Source organism: Lissotriton vulgaris, chromosome 3_1, assembly GCF_964263255.1.
Source record: "Lissotriton vulgaris chromosome 3_1, aLisVul1.2, whole genome shotgun sequence".
In the NCBI taxonomy this organism is placed as follows: Eukaryota; Metazoa; Chordata; class Amphibia; order Caudata; family Salamandridae; genus Lissotriton; species Lissotriton vulgaris.
This window is the reverse complement of record NC_141689.1, coordinates 926,185,465-926,202,093: the sequence shown is the minus strand read 5'-3', so window position 1 is coordinate 926,202,093 and position 16,629 is coordinate 926,185,465. Positions and strand designations below refer to the sequence as shown.

Genomic DNA, 16,629 nt, shown 5'->3' with positions numbered 1-16,629 from the left:
CGAAGAGCCACCACAGGGGGAAGGTCCTTCTCCTACCTCGCCGCCAAGACTTGGCACTCCCTCCCGACCCACCTCCGCCTGACCCAGGACCACCTCGCCTTCAGGAAGCAGCTCAAGACCTGGCTGTTCGAGCAGTAGCAGACCCCCCCCCCCTCCACCAGCGCCTTGAGACCATCCGGGTGAGTAGTGCGCTATATAAATGCTTTGATTGAACGTTGTGATTCAAGGGTTTTGGATGGGTAAAATGTATGGCATGCAAAAAGCAGATAGGATCCTGAAAGATTCTGGACTGAAGTAAGGCACCTCGATGTGCATTTATAAAGTTAACCCGCTAGAGAAGCGTAGCCAATTCAGGAAACCTGGTTCCAGGAGCATATAATAGGCTAGATAGGTTCACCTATGCAGCATATAGGCCGTGCTTACAAATTGAGAGGATAATACCAGTAGACAGCTATCACGGCTACCCGAGAGTGAAACCTCTAGACAAATATTTAACATGTGCTGAATGCTAGCCGGGGAGATACGATAATGTAGGAAGATATACATCAAGTGCTTCACTGATACAGGTCATGTCTGTTCCCAGTGGTGAGGAAATTAAGATATTGGAGGGCTGCTTCACTATTACATTCTACTGAGAACTAAAGAGACGTTCGAGATTGTTATTTAGACAAGAGCTGTCCCATTATTTGAAATTTGATTAAACTCCTGTTACACTCTTCAGTGTGCCAGGGTTAGTATTAAATGCATTCCTCTGAGAAGTGGAAGCTAGAATGGGAAATATTGGCTGGGTGCCCACTTAATGAATAAGCAAGACATGAGAAAAAGGATTATTATAGAATAATGGAAGCATTGGCATTTCTAAAAAAGAGGCTGTTGCCACTGCGGTGGGGTATGAATGACACCCTGCCATCTTTTGTGTTTGGGTGCCCACTTCAGCCACATAGGATTTAGTAATAGAATCATTGATGGCTACACTCCATTTTATACTATGCACGAAGGGAGCATTAAGTTTGCAAATAGCACGCATGTCGTGGCATGGGGCATGTATTCAACTTAAGACAGCATTAGTTGGTGCTAGGTTTAAAAGTGCACAGTTTACATGGGTTAATACACCTAATGGTTCTCCAAAATACTCATCCCTCCAGGTGTTTGTTGAACGAGTCCTGCAAAATCTATACACATGATACACTCCTTAACTCTTGCAGTGAAATATTGGAAGTAGGTGGTTTTTGATGCGGAGTGTAGTTGGGTCTGCATAGAAAGCCCAGGAAAGAGAAAATAAGACATTCACACCTAATGCTGGGTACTGGCCAGTCATCGAATTCCAAAACACTGGATTGGAAATGTAGAACTACCAGTGTATAGATGGCACAGATATGTATTTGAATGGGCAGTAGCTGAAAGTATAGGATCAGAGTTAAACCGGATCCAAATTTAGGGGAGGATATGAACAAGTGGAGGGAACTGATGACCCTTGTTGCAATCTCAGGAAGATGTGCTTCTGCAAATAATGTGCCCATGTATACATGTTTTTAAAATGTACGAGTTAAGATAGGAAAGTGGTGCAGTAGTAAAAAAAAGAAATTAAAAAAAAAAGCATAGAGACAATTGTGAGAAACTGCCATCTTTCTTGCATGATATGTCCCCACTTTTTCCTGAATGGCTGATGTACTTTGACTGAGTGTGCCCTGGGTTCCTGCCAATCAGGTACCCAGGGCCTGTGTTCCTTCACTAAAACTGCATTGAAGCCTAAACACCATTGGCATGTCTGGCCACAGGTCAGCCCCTGGTAAATTGTACCCTAGGCACTGAGACCAGAGAAGGCCTCTAAGGGCTGTAGCACTTCATGTGCCACCCTTAGAGGCCCTGTACCCTGACACACACCCACTGCCTTTGCAGGCTGAGTGTCTTGGTGCAGAGTCAACATTGCACACATCCCTGTGCGCCCGGCCCACAAACAAACTGCCCTGGCATACCTCAGTTACCCCTCTAGATGGGTGCTCACTGCCAGTGGTGTGGGCACAGGTGCATGAGCCCTGTACCCAGGGCCATTCCTGGGCACTGTAAGTGCAGTGATGCCATTAGGAGTATATGGTGCTAGGAGGTTGTCATTACAAACTCCACAGCACCATAATGGCCACGCTGAAGACTGAGAAGATTGGTATCAAACTTCTCAGCACATTAAACCTGCACTAATGCCAGTGTGGGATGTAATGTAAAATGCTCTACAGACGGCATTTTAGAGATGCCCCCTGAAACCTAACCAACTCCCAGTGTCCTGCCTTCGTGGCTACAGAGGCTGCCACCACTAGACATGTTTCTGGACCCCTGGGTCGAGAGCTTGCCACTCTCAGGGGCCTGAAACAATGCACATGCGAGGTGCCAAGCCTCCTCAGAATGGGCAGGGGAAGCTTCAAAGGCATGCAGCCTTTTGTGAGCTTCTCCAGGCCACTTTGTGCTCAGAAACTGAACCGGGAAACCCCAAGTGAAGAAAGGGGGTGTGCCAACCTCTGCCAACACCACCCCTCAGGTGGGAGAGGCGAGGTGAAGCACAACTCTGGGCTCTCCCCATCTTTAGGATGGGGAGCCCTACCCAGAGACAGGCTCCTGCCCCCCTCCCACAGGAGAGGGACAGGATAGGAGGTGTACACACCACAGGGAAAAGACCCATTGGTCCCTAGCAGGGATGCTGCTAGTTGTGGTGCGCTTGTTCCAAATCTATACTCTGCTTGAAATGTCATCGCCCATTGTGTCTGCTGCTACAATAGCGTTTTTAACTTCAAATTGTTTTTAAAACTTGCACTTTGTTAATCACTCATTACCTGGCCTCCCTGGCCCTGGTCCGACGCGGCAAGTGCCGTTTGTTCAGAGGGCTTCCGGGAGCTGCAAACAACTTCCAGGGAGGTTAGCGCACTAGTCTTCACGCACTCACCAGTATTTAGGAGGACCCTGATTAGCATGCACAGCGGACGTGCCAAAGGCATGCCTGTATGCACCTGTCCGCGCCTGGCCCGGGCTTAGGGACAGAAACCCCGCCCGTGAAACTCTGAACTCAGTTACTCCCGAGAGTATCTAGTTAAATGGAGACAGAGGCATGCACCTTCATGGTCCTCCAGACTGGACCCTCTGAAGGAGCCAAAAGAGTGCGTGAAGTGTGAGTTGCAACTTTGATTCAAAACAATTAAAAACAATTAAGCAATTGTCACCATTACAGCTGGACACCGCCAAAGATAAAAGCCATGTTACTTAACGTATGCTTGTCAATTAAACACCGAAATTGCAGAGATGAGCGAGTCATTGGCTTGATTTGGTATTTGTAACTGAAACCTGGGCCGACGATACACCTGACCCAGATTTGGTGCAAGGACTCCCCACTGGATTTTATATCACTAGAGCAGATTGAACTCACAAGCAGGGTGGCGGGCTAGCCATTAGTGCCAAAGAAGGAGTATCCGTAACAGCGTCTCCTTCTGGTACCTCAAGACTGAAATGCTATCATTCCAGATATTACTCAATATGAATGACTCCCTAAATGGTTTACTAATATATCGACCAGATAAAGCCCAGACCCCTTGCTGGATAAAATAAGTCCCTTTCAGGAAGCCAGTATCAATTACACCAATTATTTTTCTAGGTGATTTTAATTACTATCTAGAGAATCTTAGATCACAAGAACATTGAACTCATCGATGTCATGTCAGGTTTCACTATGGAGCAATTAGTCAAAGAGGGCACTCACGTCGCAGGACATAGTCTTGATGGCATTTTTACCTCTAACTCCAGGCTTAAAATACATGAGGTCTTACCAGTTTCTTGGTCAGATCACAGAGCTGTTAAATTCATGATTAAGGCATCGTTCCAACCAACAGCAGTGATCAAACCACCCGTGACATATACATATCAAGACTGGGCAAACATTTATACTGACTGCCTTCAGACATCACTACTTGAAAGCAAGCCGAACATGGTGACAGATATGAACACGGCAGTGCATAATTTAACATCATGGATAACTAAGACTAAACACAGCGGCACCTCTAAAAACTACTTCCTCGAGAAGGAAAAAAAAGCCTTCCGAACCTTGGTTCTCGGATACTTTGAGAAACCAAAAACAGTTATATAAAAGAATAGAAAAACAGTGGAGTTCAAACTAAGACAGGGATCTGAAAAAGTATGCTCGGTCATTGGCCACATACAAAAAAACTAATTCGAGGAAAAGAGTAAATATTATACAGCCAAAATTTCAGTGGCAAAAAATTCTAGTAAAGAACTTTTTACTACCGTTAAAAAACTAGCTAAACTTCCAGCCAAATCCAAAACTGAACACAGTCCAGACTTCTGCAATGTGTTGTACCAGACTTTTGCCGATAAGGTGGAGACAGTATACAAAACTGTAACAGAAATCCTCCTCCCAACGAGTCCCCTTGCTTAGGGATAGATTTGTATCCGATGGTACCCAGGTTCCCCTTCTCCCCTTTAAGGGAACAGATTATCTAAACTAAAGGAAATTAAATCTGGGGCCCCTACAGATCGTTGCCCCCCTAAAATATTTCATCTTTTTCCCAAAATACTCAGCGAACTACTAAGCCAATTGTTCTGAGATTATAGATTCTGGGCAGTTCCCTGAAGTATACAAGTTAGCTTCGATGTTACCTTTGTTAAAAAAATTTTAAAAAATTAAAAACTAACACTTGGACCTTGACGAGCCTAACAACTATCGGCCAATCTCTAGAATTACTTTTTCTTCAAAGGTTCTGGAGAAGCTGCTTAACATCCAGCTCAAAGCCTTTATCTCCTCAAACAATCTGTTAGACCATTCCCAATACAGGTTCAGAGAGGGCCATGGAACATAAACTGCTTTAATCACAGCGAGTGAGGAACTCGGGAAATAATTGGACGAAGGATGGGTGGCCGCCTGGGTGGCCGCCTTAATATTGTTAGATCCATCGGCAGCCTTAGATACAGTCAACCATAAAATATTACTTGCCAGACTGACTGAGCTGGGTATACAGGAATCCGCCACCACTAACGTCACATCTCACAGAGAGATCCTTCAGAGTTGAAATGGCTTAAAATTGAACGGTGGAAAGACCGAAGTACTGTTGCTGGGTGCGAATCCTCCTGTCTGGTCTCCAAAATGGTGGCAGACGGATTTGGGTGAGTGTCCAACACCAGTGTCCAAGGCAATAAAAATAGGGGTGATCTTTAACAGTCGGCTGACATTCGACTGCCAGATCAACAGTCTTACTGCCAGTTTTTGGGGTATATTAAAAATTATCAGTTCCTTTATTCCCCCTGATGCTCTAAAAACATTAGGAACTGCTCTCGCCATCTCTAGGCTAGATTATGGCAACGCCTTTTACGTGGGGATTCAGACACAACACCTGAAATAACTCCCGTCTGCCGCATGCAGCAGCCAGACTGATTTTGAACATTCCCAAATATGGATCGGTATCCCAACAACGAAGAGTTCTGCACTGGCTGCCTGTAAGGAAAAAAATAATTTTCAAGTCATTGTGAATTACATTTAAGGCGCTCCAAGGCAGGGGCCCTTTATACCGGACGTCACGCATAAAATACCCTGTGCCTTTCAGGAGCCTGAGATCGCTCAGCAAAAACTGCTGCAAGTCCCCAGGTATAGACAGGCACATTGGGGAGGTAGGAGCTTTTTGCTAGGAACTGCAAAAACCTGGAATCTCCTTCGAACAACAATCAAAAGCAGCCCGAATCTCAAATTATTCAGGAAATCTCTAAAAATATTGCCATTTCTAACAGACCTATAAAACATGCTTTCAGCACATTCTTATGCACGTTCCTCTGAGTCCTCAGTGCCAAGAAGCCCTTGGCATTCGCTGCACTTTATAAATTTAAAAATCAAATACCTGTAACGCTCCTAAATCTAGTATTTAGGAGCACCCTGAACCTTCCTTCCTCAGATATAGATTTTGAAACAAGACCTGCCTTGCAGCTGCTAACAAGAGGACAACAGCAACTGACTTGGCCCAAGCCCTACAGGCCACTTGATCCTTGAACCTGCTAAACCCCGGCGTCTCCAGTGGTCAGCAACCTCGAAAACCACGGAGGACCCGACTGCCTTGCTCATCTAAAGACTGGGACTCACACCAGCAGTGATTCTGCTCAAACAGCACCAACCCCTGGTGCCAGCCAGGAACCGCGAATCCAGCACACTCTGCACTTGCAGAGTCCAGCCTGTGAATAAAGACCAAGAGGATGTCCTGGCGAGTGTGACCACAAATCTAGTGCCAGAAGACCCTCTTCGATGCTCCTGCAGCCGCCAGCAGACTCACAACAAAGGACCCCTCCAACCACGACCAGCTGAGGGTAAGAGTTCCTGACAACCAAAGAAAGCCCTGCACTTGGTGACCCATGGCCCCCTGTGCCCAACTCCTGGGTGTCTACCTAACCTACAGCTTCCCAACTTAGCTCTCGAAGTGGTGGTCACACCTGAAGAATCTCCATCCCCAAGTCTGCAGCCTTTGTTCGACATCCAGCTTTCCCTTTGAAATACACTGGGTGCTTGACAGCCCAAAAGCACCCTGCACCCAGCCGCCCGAGTGCCACGGGGAGTGCAGCATCTGTCCTATCCTACTTCCCCACTTGCTCTGTTAAGTGACCAGGAACTCAGCTTCCACAACTGCGTGGCCTGCCTGCTCGCCACCACGGACCGATGGCCCCCCATCCTTCAAAGGATCAAATTAGGCCAACTCACTCTGCACCCGGCTGCCCCTGTGCCGCTGAGGGTGTAACAACTGTGCTTTCGTAAACCCAGCATCTAACCCCAGAACCTTAACTCTGCCAGCTGAGTACTTAGCCTATGGAAAAAATCAAGTTATCGGTGTTTGGGTAACATTGGCTGGGTTTCACTCATAATTTCTTCTAAGTGTCAAGTTTTGCAACTTTAAAATATTCCTTAAATATATAATAGTCTGAACATCAAATACGAAATTACTCACCTGTGATCAGGAGAGACCCTAGTGCCCAGCACTGACCCTCAAAAGTAATTTACTGCTAACCCAATTTTCCTCCATAGGAAGACATTGCCTAGTTTCCAAGTGTCGATTTTCAAAACTTACAAATATTCCTTTAAAATCGCCTGTGTAACAAAAAAGATTTCTTTCAACTGTTGACAGGAAATGCACCAGGACTGAATCCAGGATCCAGCCAGAGTAAGAAAATAATTTGTAAAGTGATTTTATTGCATTTACTTAAAACTTCCCATTGAGCTCAATGTTATATTGTGTTTAACTTGTGTTGCTTATTGCAACAACTGTATCTATTGCATGTAAAAAAGTCTATTGCCACTTGAAAGTATTCAATTGCAACATCTCATTCTGAGAAAGTATTTATGATACCTACTTGTGGTTCTAAAACAAACAGCTATATATTTTTATATACAAAACAATTGGCCTAGAGTTCAGTTCTTGAGTGTGAGACCATTTGCTGACTGAGTGTGTACAACAAATGCTTTACACTGTCCTCCGATACTGCCCAAACAAGCTACCACTTTAGAGAGTACGGTTATATCTAACTTTAGCCTCTGCCAAACCTCTGGGGACTCTGCACACCGTACCCTACTTTGGTCCAGTATATAGAGACACTTTCTTACAACAATGGGTGCAGAAACGCATTTTGAACATTTATAATCATTGGTCTGAATCCGTGGCAGTTTCACGTTATTACATATTGGAGTAAAATTAAACCTACATTTACTTAGCTGGGGTGTTAATGGTAAAAGGTTCTTCAGGACTGAAACACAGAGGTTAAAACAGATAGGCGATAATTATGTAGTCCTTTACCAGCTATCAATGAAGTTGTAGCAAGTTCTTTCCATTCCATGATGTGTTGAACTCCAAGGACGCCAAAAACATTGGTCTGTACTTGACTACTACCAAGTTCGAAAGTCTATAAATGACAAATACTATAAAACACAAGTGGGTGTGCGCAACTTGTTCTCCATGCAGTGTGTGTGCCTTTATGAGGCAAAGCATGTAGAGGTTAAAGAGATGAGAGACCTATGTTATGTTAAAAGCATTTTTACTGCGCACGTTCACCAAGCGGTTTCATGGCGCTCCTGACAAATACGGAAACTTGGGCGGAGGTTTTACTCAAATGCTGAATGAAACAGGAAGGTTTTTAACAGTCTGCGAAAACAATCATAGCTGGACAGTGACGAAGTGCCTTTGGGAGTGAGTTCCAGGTGGTGGGGGCCATGACAAACTCAGACCTCCATGCTTTTTCGGTCTGGTTTTGGGGACGACAAGTAAATTAAGAGATGCGGAGCGGAGATCTCTGTGGGGAACATAACGTGTCAGGCAAGAGGAGATAAAGGCAGGGGCTAGATCTGATAAGGCCTTGAAGATAGTACATCCAAGCTTGAAGGTGCAGCGTTTGGTAACAGGGAGCCAAGGGAGGCTACGCAGAAGGGGAGTGACGTGCTGATGTTTCGACTGGTGGAAGATCAGGCGGGCTGCCTGATTCTGCACCAGTTGTAGCCTATGAAGATGGAATGCTGGAATCCCGACATACAGAGAGTTAGCATAGTCAAGTCTGGAGGTGATAAGAGCAAGGATGACAAGAATCAGGGCATCTCTGGTGAGGAACCTGCTGATTTTACGGATCCTCCTTAGATGGAAAAAGCAGGATGAGGTGACTGCATTGATTTGTGGCCTCATGGAGAGGTCGCCAGAGATGACCACCCCCAGACTCTTCACAGTGCTAACCGGACTGGGTGGCGCCCCCAGTGATGAAGGCCAGAAAGTGGGATTCCACGGGTTAGTAGGACCCCCCACCAGTACAAGCTGTTTTTTTGGGGTTCAGTTGGCTATGAAACATCCACTCTGCGATGCCAAGCATGGTAGACTGAAAGTTGGAACAGGAGGGAAGAGGATCAATGGGAAAAATTAACTGAAGATCGTCCGCATAGTTGAAAATAGTGACCGGGGTATTGCGGAGAGAGGCTAAAAGGGGCTATAGATACAAATTAAACAATAGGGGTGATAGCGCGGAGCCCTGAGGGACCCCGCAGGATAAAGACTAGTATGGTGCAGAGAAAGTAGACCGGTGCAACGCCTGAGTCCGGTGGTCCAAGAAGGATCTGAGCCAATCGAGGGCCACCCCCTGGATGCCGGCATTGTTGACACGGTCGATCAAAATTGCATGATCGACCGTGTCAAAGGCCGCCAACAGGTCCAGAAGGACAAGGGCCTGTGAGATGTTATTATCGGCACCTTTCCTAAGGGCATCCATGATGGCCACAATGGCCTAAAGTAGGAATTAGATTTTTCTTATTTCAGAGTGTGACCTTTAATTACATGTTCATGTTAAGAATCTGCAATTAGATGTTCAGCATTCGTGAGTGGAGGCGGACAGCAACTTAATTCCATTTGCCAGCTTTCCTCCATTCATCAGGTTTATGGTGCACCCAACACTGGGATAGAGCCTTAAGTAACATGTAGTTGGTCTCCAATAGTTTTGGGAACTAGCCATCAAGCAAAAGACCTCAAGATTCAGGTTCTATCAGGACATCTACCCATCAGGTAGATAAGATGAGGCTTTGACATGAATATTATACCTCATGTTAAGCAAATCACAACACCAAGATTTCAATAAGATAAGTACATCTCGAGTTACTCAGAAGTGGGAACAATGCTTTGAAATGGGACAAAAAAGCATGGTTGTCTAACCAAGTTTCCCCATGGTGCGATCTTTTCACTGAAAACCACAATATAGGTAGGCTCTACCTGTGAGTAGGCTAGATGTAGATGTGGGGCAACCGGATGTTCAGAACGAGCATTTCTACCATCCGTTCTAGCACCCAAGTCATGCTATTCCAAGTCTTGTGCCCTGGAATTAAGGAAAAACAAGAGAACCTGCAGTAACGGTCCAAATCCACATGCGACTCAATTCTGTGGTCAAAATGAAATGGGTGCATGTGCTAGGTAGCAGTAGGGAAGGTGTCAAAGGATGCAAATGGCAGGCAGGGGATGAATGCCATGGTCCCTTTTTTCATAGGAAGGGTTCAGCAGGGTCTGGGCTGCACTTGCAGGCCAATCAGCATGTGATTTTGATGGCCTATTTTTCCTTCCGGTGAAATGGAGCCTGGCCTTCTAGCATTAGGGCCATCTGGGTACAGCAACACCTGGCTATGTATTCAATTGGAGTAGTATGCACTGCAGAGGACAAATTCTCTTATCCATGGTAAGCAAATCCAAACTTCAGGCATTTCTGCTTGGTTCCCAATTTGCCTGCCACAAATTTAACAAGCATTGGCATAGCCAATAGGTCTTGCTTTTGGGACTTTACAAGTATTTAGGTATGCAGCACAATATCCTTGGTGCAACAACACCTACTGTTGCATAGCTAAACACTTACATGATCCCAAAGGCGAGACCTATTGGCTATGCCAATGCTTATTTATACTTGATCAATTCATCTCAGGAGGATGGAAGCGGAGTCTGCCTGGTCATGAGTTGAATACACGATTTACAAAGCATTGCATTTTTCTGCGGTGACTAATCTCGCTAAACCATCCTCTAGGCTCCTTTAAAGTGAGATATTACAAAGGAGTCACATGGGCGGGGAGTGGGCATACTTGGGAGGACTTGCCCAGAAATGTTTCAACACATCCACAGACCTATGGTTTTGTCACCCCATCCCCATGACGAAACGTTTGCGATGTACCCCTGCTAATGGCAGGGTAAGTCAATTTCAATAGGAGAGGAAACACCCCCAAAGTTGTTTGAAGGTGTAGGCAGGAGGATTTCTTAGCAGAGAAAACTTCAGGATGTAGAAACCTGAAGAAAAACAAAATGTGCAAGTTAAGGGGTTCTCGTTAACAATGTTCGTATGAGCAATTGTGCACCACTATAAATGCACGAGTGTATGGAATTCCCAAAAGAATTCCAGGACTCTGCCTAGGATAGCTGGCAGCCGCAGCTTCCTGAGAGTCATCGTTATTTGAAAATATCCCAAAAATCAGGAATTTACTCCAGACACGTGTGGAAGTATTTTTTCCGCTTTGTATGTAAATAAGGCTTTCTGCACTACAGGCTCTGTCCAAAGTCCTTCTTTTACTTAAATTTATTGTTATAAATGGACAGGAGTCATTAGCAGGACTGTACTAATTGTTAATTGTGTGGCGGGGGTTCTCAGACTGCTTGCATTTATCAAGGTTCAGGCTAAGCATTCACAGATTTGTCAGTTTACAGGAATGCATCGCTGTACCTATGTACTGATTCACCTGTGCCCAGTAATATTTTTATTTAAGTTGTTTAATGAGGCACTAGCCATCAAGGAGTCCACTATTGGCGCTTGAAAGCTTTGTGCATGTGCATCATGTACATCAAAGCCTAGCAGGGCTGTGACTCGAGCCTGTCAACCAGATGTGCTCAGATGCGCTACTGATTATTAGAATGCGAGGAAGGTGATTCTGGAGAAATAGCAGACACCAGGCCCCGCCTGTCAGATCACGTTTCCAACTGCTGCCGCAACAAATGACTGCGTATAGTGCCCATTTCACAAAGAGCGGTTGAAATCAGAATTATTATACTTGGAACAAATTTAAGACACTTAAGGAATTTTCAATGAATTCCGGAGTACACATGGAAACATATGGCATCCATAAGACTTACATGGATAAGAGGCTTCTAAAATATGTAGCAGGTAGAGGAAATCTGCCATTGTAAGCAGGTAGAGGAAATCTGCCATTGTAAGCGCGCTAACATTAAACAAGTGCTCCGCGGCAGAGTACTCGTGCATTCAGAGCGTTTGCCTTGCAGGAGCGAGCAGCAGTAGGCGTGAAAATTGCAAATAGATGACGCCGCTGCTCGCTCTCGCAAGGCAAAAGCTCTTCATGCACGAGTATTCACTGGAAACATTGCAAAACATGCATGAGTTTCCAAAAAGTACAGTGCAATGGCAAGAGGTCCCTCAAGCAGCGCTTGCGCTCTGCGTAGGCAAGATCTGCAAAGGGCGAAATACTGGTAAAATGCTCTGTAGCACAAACATTTCTCACTCCTTGCAGGAAGGAGTGGATGGAGTGACAAATGCATGTGTCATGCAGCATTACCAGGGTCTGGACAACGCAATTAACAAAGTGGTAAATGCATTAAGTGACGTACATTATTTAGCCCCTGGCCATGCCTCAAAGCAGGCTCCCCAGCTAATGAGCCTGTGTGCGGTGCCTTGATCACAGAGTGCCAGGAAGATCCTGCACACAAGCTTCCCTGCTTCTAACAACTGTGTTGTGCTTTCTCTTTTCCACCTGCGCAGCAACACGGATTTTACATTAATTTTGTGTTATAAATTTTAGTTCACTCAAATGTAAATCTTTGAATTGGTTTAGGATATTTGACATTATTGCTTTTATTTTATTCCTCAGATGGTGGAGGCTTCATCTGCAGAAGTAGGTTTTTCTCCGACAGGGCCTGGCACAAGATGGACTCCTCTGAATAGGTCAGTGACCGGCCACCTGGTCGTGTCAAATGCCTAAAACCACGTGTGAAATTGTTCCCCTTTCACACGGGGAGGGAGTCCGAGAACAGCGTGACCTCAGTCTGCACTTAATGAAATGATGGGTTAGTTCTTTAAGACAGATTAACGACCATTTTTAAAACCTTCTCCATGCGAGTGATTGGGTCCCTGTTAATATTTCACATTTTCCATTTCATGCATATTTGCTGTTGCGTTTCAATAGCATATATGAGTTGCGTAGTGCATACTGTGAATTGAGTCACCTCTAGTTATGTGGGCGAGTAGGGCTGTTCATTGGCAGGCAGAGTTGAGTGCTCAGGAGTTGACGCTGCAGGCTCATGTCAATGGGTCATAATTGTATTCAGTTTTGAAGCCTATGAAATCATTAGTGTCTCCTCAAGAGTACCCAGGGTATTGGTCACATATGTGACCATTAATATAAATAACTTTTTATATGAATGTTGGTGCCAAGTGTGTACATAAACATGGACAGTGCAAAAAGAAAAACTAATACTGCATTAACAGGTATGGACAGAGAATGGGTATGTTGAAAAAGGTGACAAGGAAGTACAGAGATGTACAAGAAGGGGGGAATGTTTGAGGTGTTAAGATAGAGTATAATATTATTTAACTCGTTTTGTATTTTAAGCTAAGTTACTGGCTCAGTATACATTCAAATGCTCCAGTAATGGGTTCTCTTTTATATTCCTTAGGGGGGGGGGGGGCAGGTGTAATAGAGAGTTGAAAAACAGTATGGTTGAGCCCAGATAGAGATTCTAAAAGCAGTCTTTAACTGGAGCACCCCATACCTTTCCTACTAGTATACTAGCTGGATAGATGTGAAGTCAGAGGAAAGTAAAGTGGATGCAATCACCCATTCCCAAATGAATTGCAGGGTATGTGTACGCTCTTCACTATGACTAAAGACCAAGAATGCAAGGTCTCATTAGAAGGTAGTTTAAAATCAAAGAAAATAAAAATGGGTTCTTGGCATGGCCACAGGACGACCCACTAGATTCAACATTACTAAACATGTGTTACGTTAGCTTTTAATACAGGTCTTAAAATGGATAGATATGGTCAGAGCCTCTACAGAAGATTTAAAAAAAATATTTTGGCGATTTTGCTCTGATCCCGCGTGTATCTTCATGGCACGCCCAGGCTGCACAGCCCAGATGCAGATTCAAGAGCCAATCCGGAGGGCCCCCTCATTGTGAGTTACGCCACGTCAAACTGCTAAAAACGAGTTCCTGTGATGGTGGTTCCTCCTATAAAGTTTATATGAACCAGTGAACAGAGACTTGCGCCTTTTTTTGGTCCTTCCCGCGTCGCCTACTGCTGCTGCAGGTCTCGGTTTGCTGTGCATGTGAAATCCCGTTTTGTAGACACTGTCAAGAAGCCAAAAATCACGTAATGCTTTGTCGCACTCAGTGAACTTGAAACACCAGTCCCGAAGGACTGAGAAACAGGAGAAGCTTAAAAAGCCACACCCCTCTTCAAAATGTTTCTGGAGCCCATGACCGTGAGCTTCGATCACTGTCATTATATAACGGACTGCTCGGGAAGAGGCGTGGACTGAGGTGAGGCGAGGACGAAGGTGTGCGGCTCCGCAGAGCAGCGGCGTCCCGTACCGCAGAGCGGTTTGCATGCCAACGGCTTTGCAACGCTGGCAATCACCAACATACACTAAACTCCGAGAGCTCATTGGAGGGCGGTCTTCCACCACCACGCTCTCAATTAAGTACACAGTCGGCCATTTTATTTCTTTTATCGAAATGAAACAGTCATTTCCTGTGACTCATTGTCAGAGCAGCAGTTTCCCGAATGTTTGCATCCTTTATAAAAAAAAATACTTTGTAGCTTTTTCCGCTTTATAATAAGAGCCTTTTGAATCGAAAATAACAGTTCGAGTACTTCACGATGAACAAACCATGTTAAGAAAATGTAACAAGTGTGAAGCCCACTTCTTTACGCCCAGGGTGTTCACCGGCACTCACTCGCCCCCGCCCACGAAACTGAAAAGTGTTTAAACTCAAACAACATGCTCCGATTTCTAATCGGTAAACCAAACTAGGCAGAAAAATGATAAACTTACTTGCTGCGTTTCTGAGGGATAGCTTCTCACTGCAAGGTCTGAGTCAGAAGAGAGGAGCCTCGCCTTCGGTCGTTTATGTAGCCAGGCAAAACCACACCTAGCGACGGAAGAATATTCCTGTGCATCAGTGATTGGTCCTTCATGTCTCAGGCAGCCTCCTCTCCGCCCCAAGAAACGAACGGTCCTTGAAATTCTCCTTTAGCAATACTTTTGTTTCAAGAATGATACATATAGAAACATAATTAAGAAAAAGGTTGCGGCTATTTAACTGGTAACCCGGTAAATGGTGATTTTTCTTTACTATTTATCCGTCCTCCTGGCTAAACAGAAGAGTGTATGTATTCATTCAATTCAATAAACCTCTATTCGATTTTTGTGTAAAATCATATGAGCACAATACAATTCATTACAGGAATAAAATACAATAAAACAGTTGATAAAACTTAAAACGATTATACAATAAAGGAGCGCTCTGATAAAGTGCATTCGCTCAGCAGTGAGGAGCCGACACTCCTGTGCAGACAGCGGTTCCCAGAACTATGCTCATAATCTATAATTATCCTTCCATCGATTTCCTACTACCTAGAGTAATTTTTAGGAAACAATCAACGGTGTAACAAACATCGGGACTGCCTAACATATGAAGATACGTTAAGGCATCCCTGCATTTCTTAAAGGCAAACAGTGGCGGCTCTTTGCAATGTCAGAGGAGCCTCACCCCACTGCCTGGCTCAGAGCCAGCAAATGTAAGATAAAATAATGTTCCTGCATTGTTTTATTTGACAATTGCCAGCTCTTAGCCAGGGCTGTTGGGAGGGACAGGGCCGAGGCATGGGAGGGGGAGGAGGAGTGATATGTGCAGTCCACTCCCTAAGTGCTCATGTTTGTTTGGCTAGCTGTCTCCGCTGTCCAAAACACACATGTGCATTTAGGTTTTCTCCAGCCCAGCTGCATTGAGCAGCCGGGCTGGGGAAGCCCCACAGACTCCCTGGTCCGAGCAGGGCGTCTTTCCTGCCTGCTCAGACCAATCAGTGCGGGGATTGGACAGGGAGTCTGTCCCAGGGGCTGCTGTGGCGAGCAGGAAGAGGAGAGGCGGTGTGAGAAGACGCAATGCTGGAGGCAGACGGCAGCCAAAGTTGTTCATTTTAATTTAATAAAAAATATTGTATTCCCTCCCCCGTGCAACGCCTCCTGCGCAACCCCAACGGCTCCATCACTCTTTGTTCATGGCGGCCGCCGCTGAAGGAAAATGGTTTCAGAATATGCTTAAAACAGCATAAAACTAATTATTGGTAACATTTACAAAATAACATAAAATGTAACAGAGATTGCTCAGCCAAATGGGTCTTGAAATTCTCTTTTAACAACACTTGTGTTCCCACAATGATACAGTGTATTTTCTCTTTAAACAATGGCCTTGCAAACAGCAGTGACACGTTACCATTGACCCCACCGCTGGCTACATTGTAGAAATTCTGCACAATTTGGCAGGCAGCTGTGCAAATAGAAATAAAACTGCTGTCTTTACCAGGATATAGAGCACAGATTATGTACTGCCAAAGAAACTTTACTATTTACCCCGCCTGTGGCTAAGTAGCATACGTTATGCTCTGTTTGGCCATTAGTCGAGCAAATAGCAGATCGTTTTTAGGTCTGGCCTATGCAGCGCGCATGCGCTGCATAGGAGAGGACCTCATGTCATCGATCAGCTTTCCTCCACAAAAACGTACACGCGATGCATTACTTTCTATTGCAACGCGTGCACGTTTGGCGATTTCCTTGCAGGAGCGAGCGGCTGGCGCCATATGTTATCAATTATCGTGGTGCCAGCCCCTTGCTCCTGCAAGTGAATTGCGCCCTCAGGGCGAGGTGCGCGCACTCCTCTCCTGCTGCCGGCGGCCTGCTGCGCTTGTTTATCTTGAAAAAGCCCCTCCCTTTTATATTTTTGTAGTGTATTTTTCTTCTGTTGGCTTTTTAAAAAAAACATTTTTTTTAACTTTGAGCTGTGGTAACTCGCACGGCTGTTTCAGGTGGTGCACAGC

At 45.1% G+C, this 16,629-nt stretch overlaps 1 protein-coding gene across 1 annotated transcript in view; it reads right to left on the bottom strand.

The window, feature by feature from the left end:
• LOC147727224 (annexin A1-like) overlaps nucleotides 1–14,719 on the bottom strand; it is a 109,999-nt gene extending 95,280 nt beyond the window's left edge. The window contains exon 1 of the mRNA XM_086961274.1: nucleotides 14,588–14,719. The gene's annotated coding sequence lies outside the window, so the exon portion shown is untranslated. The remainder of the gene's footprint in view (nucleotides 1–14,587) is intronic.
• Nucleotides 14,720–16,629: the final 1,910 nt, after the last annotated feature.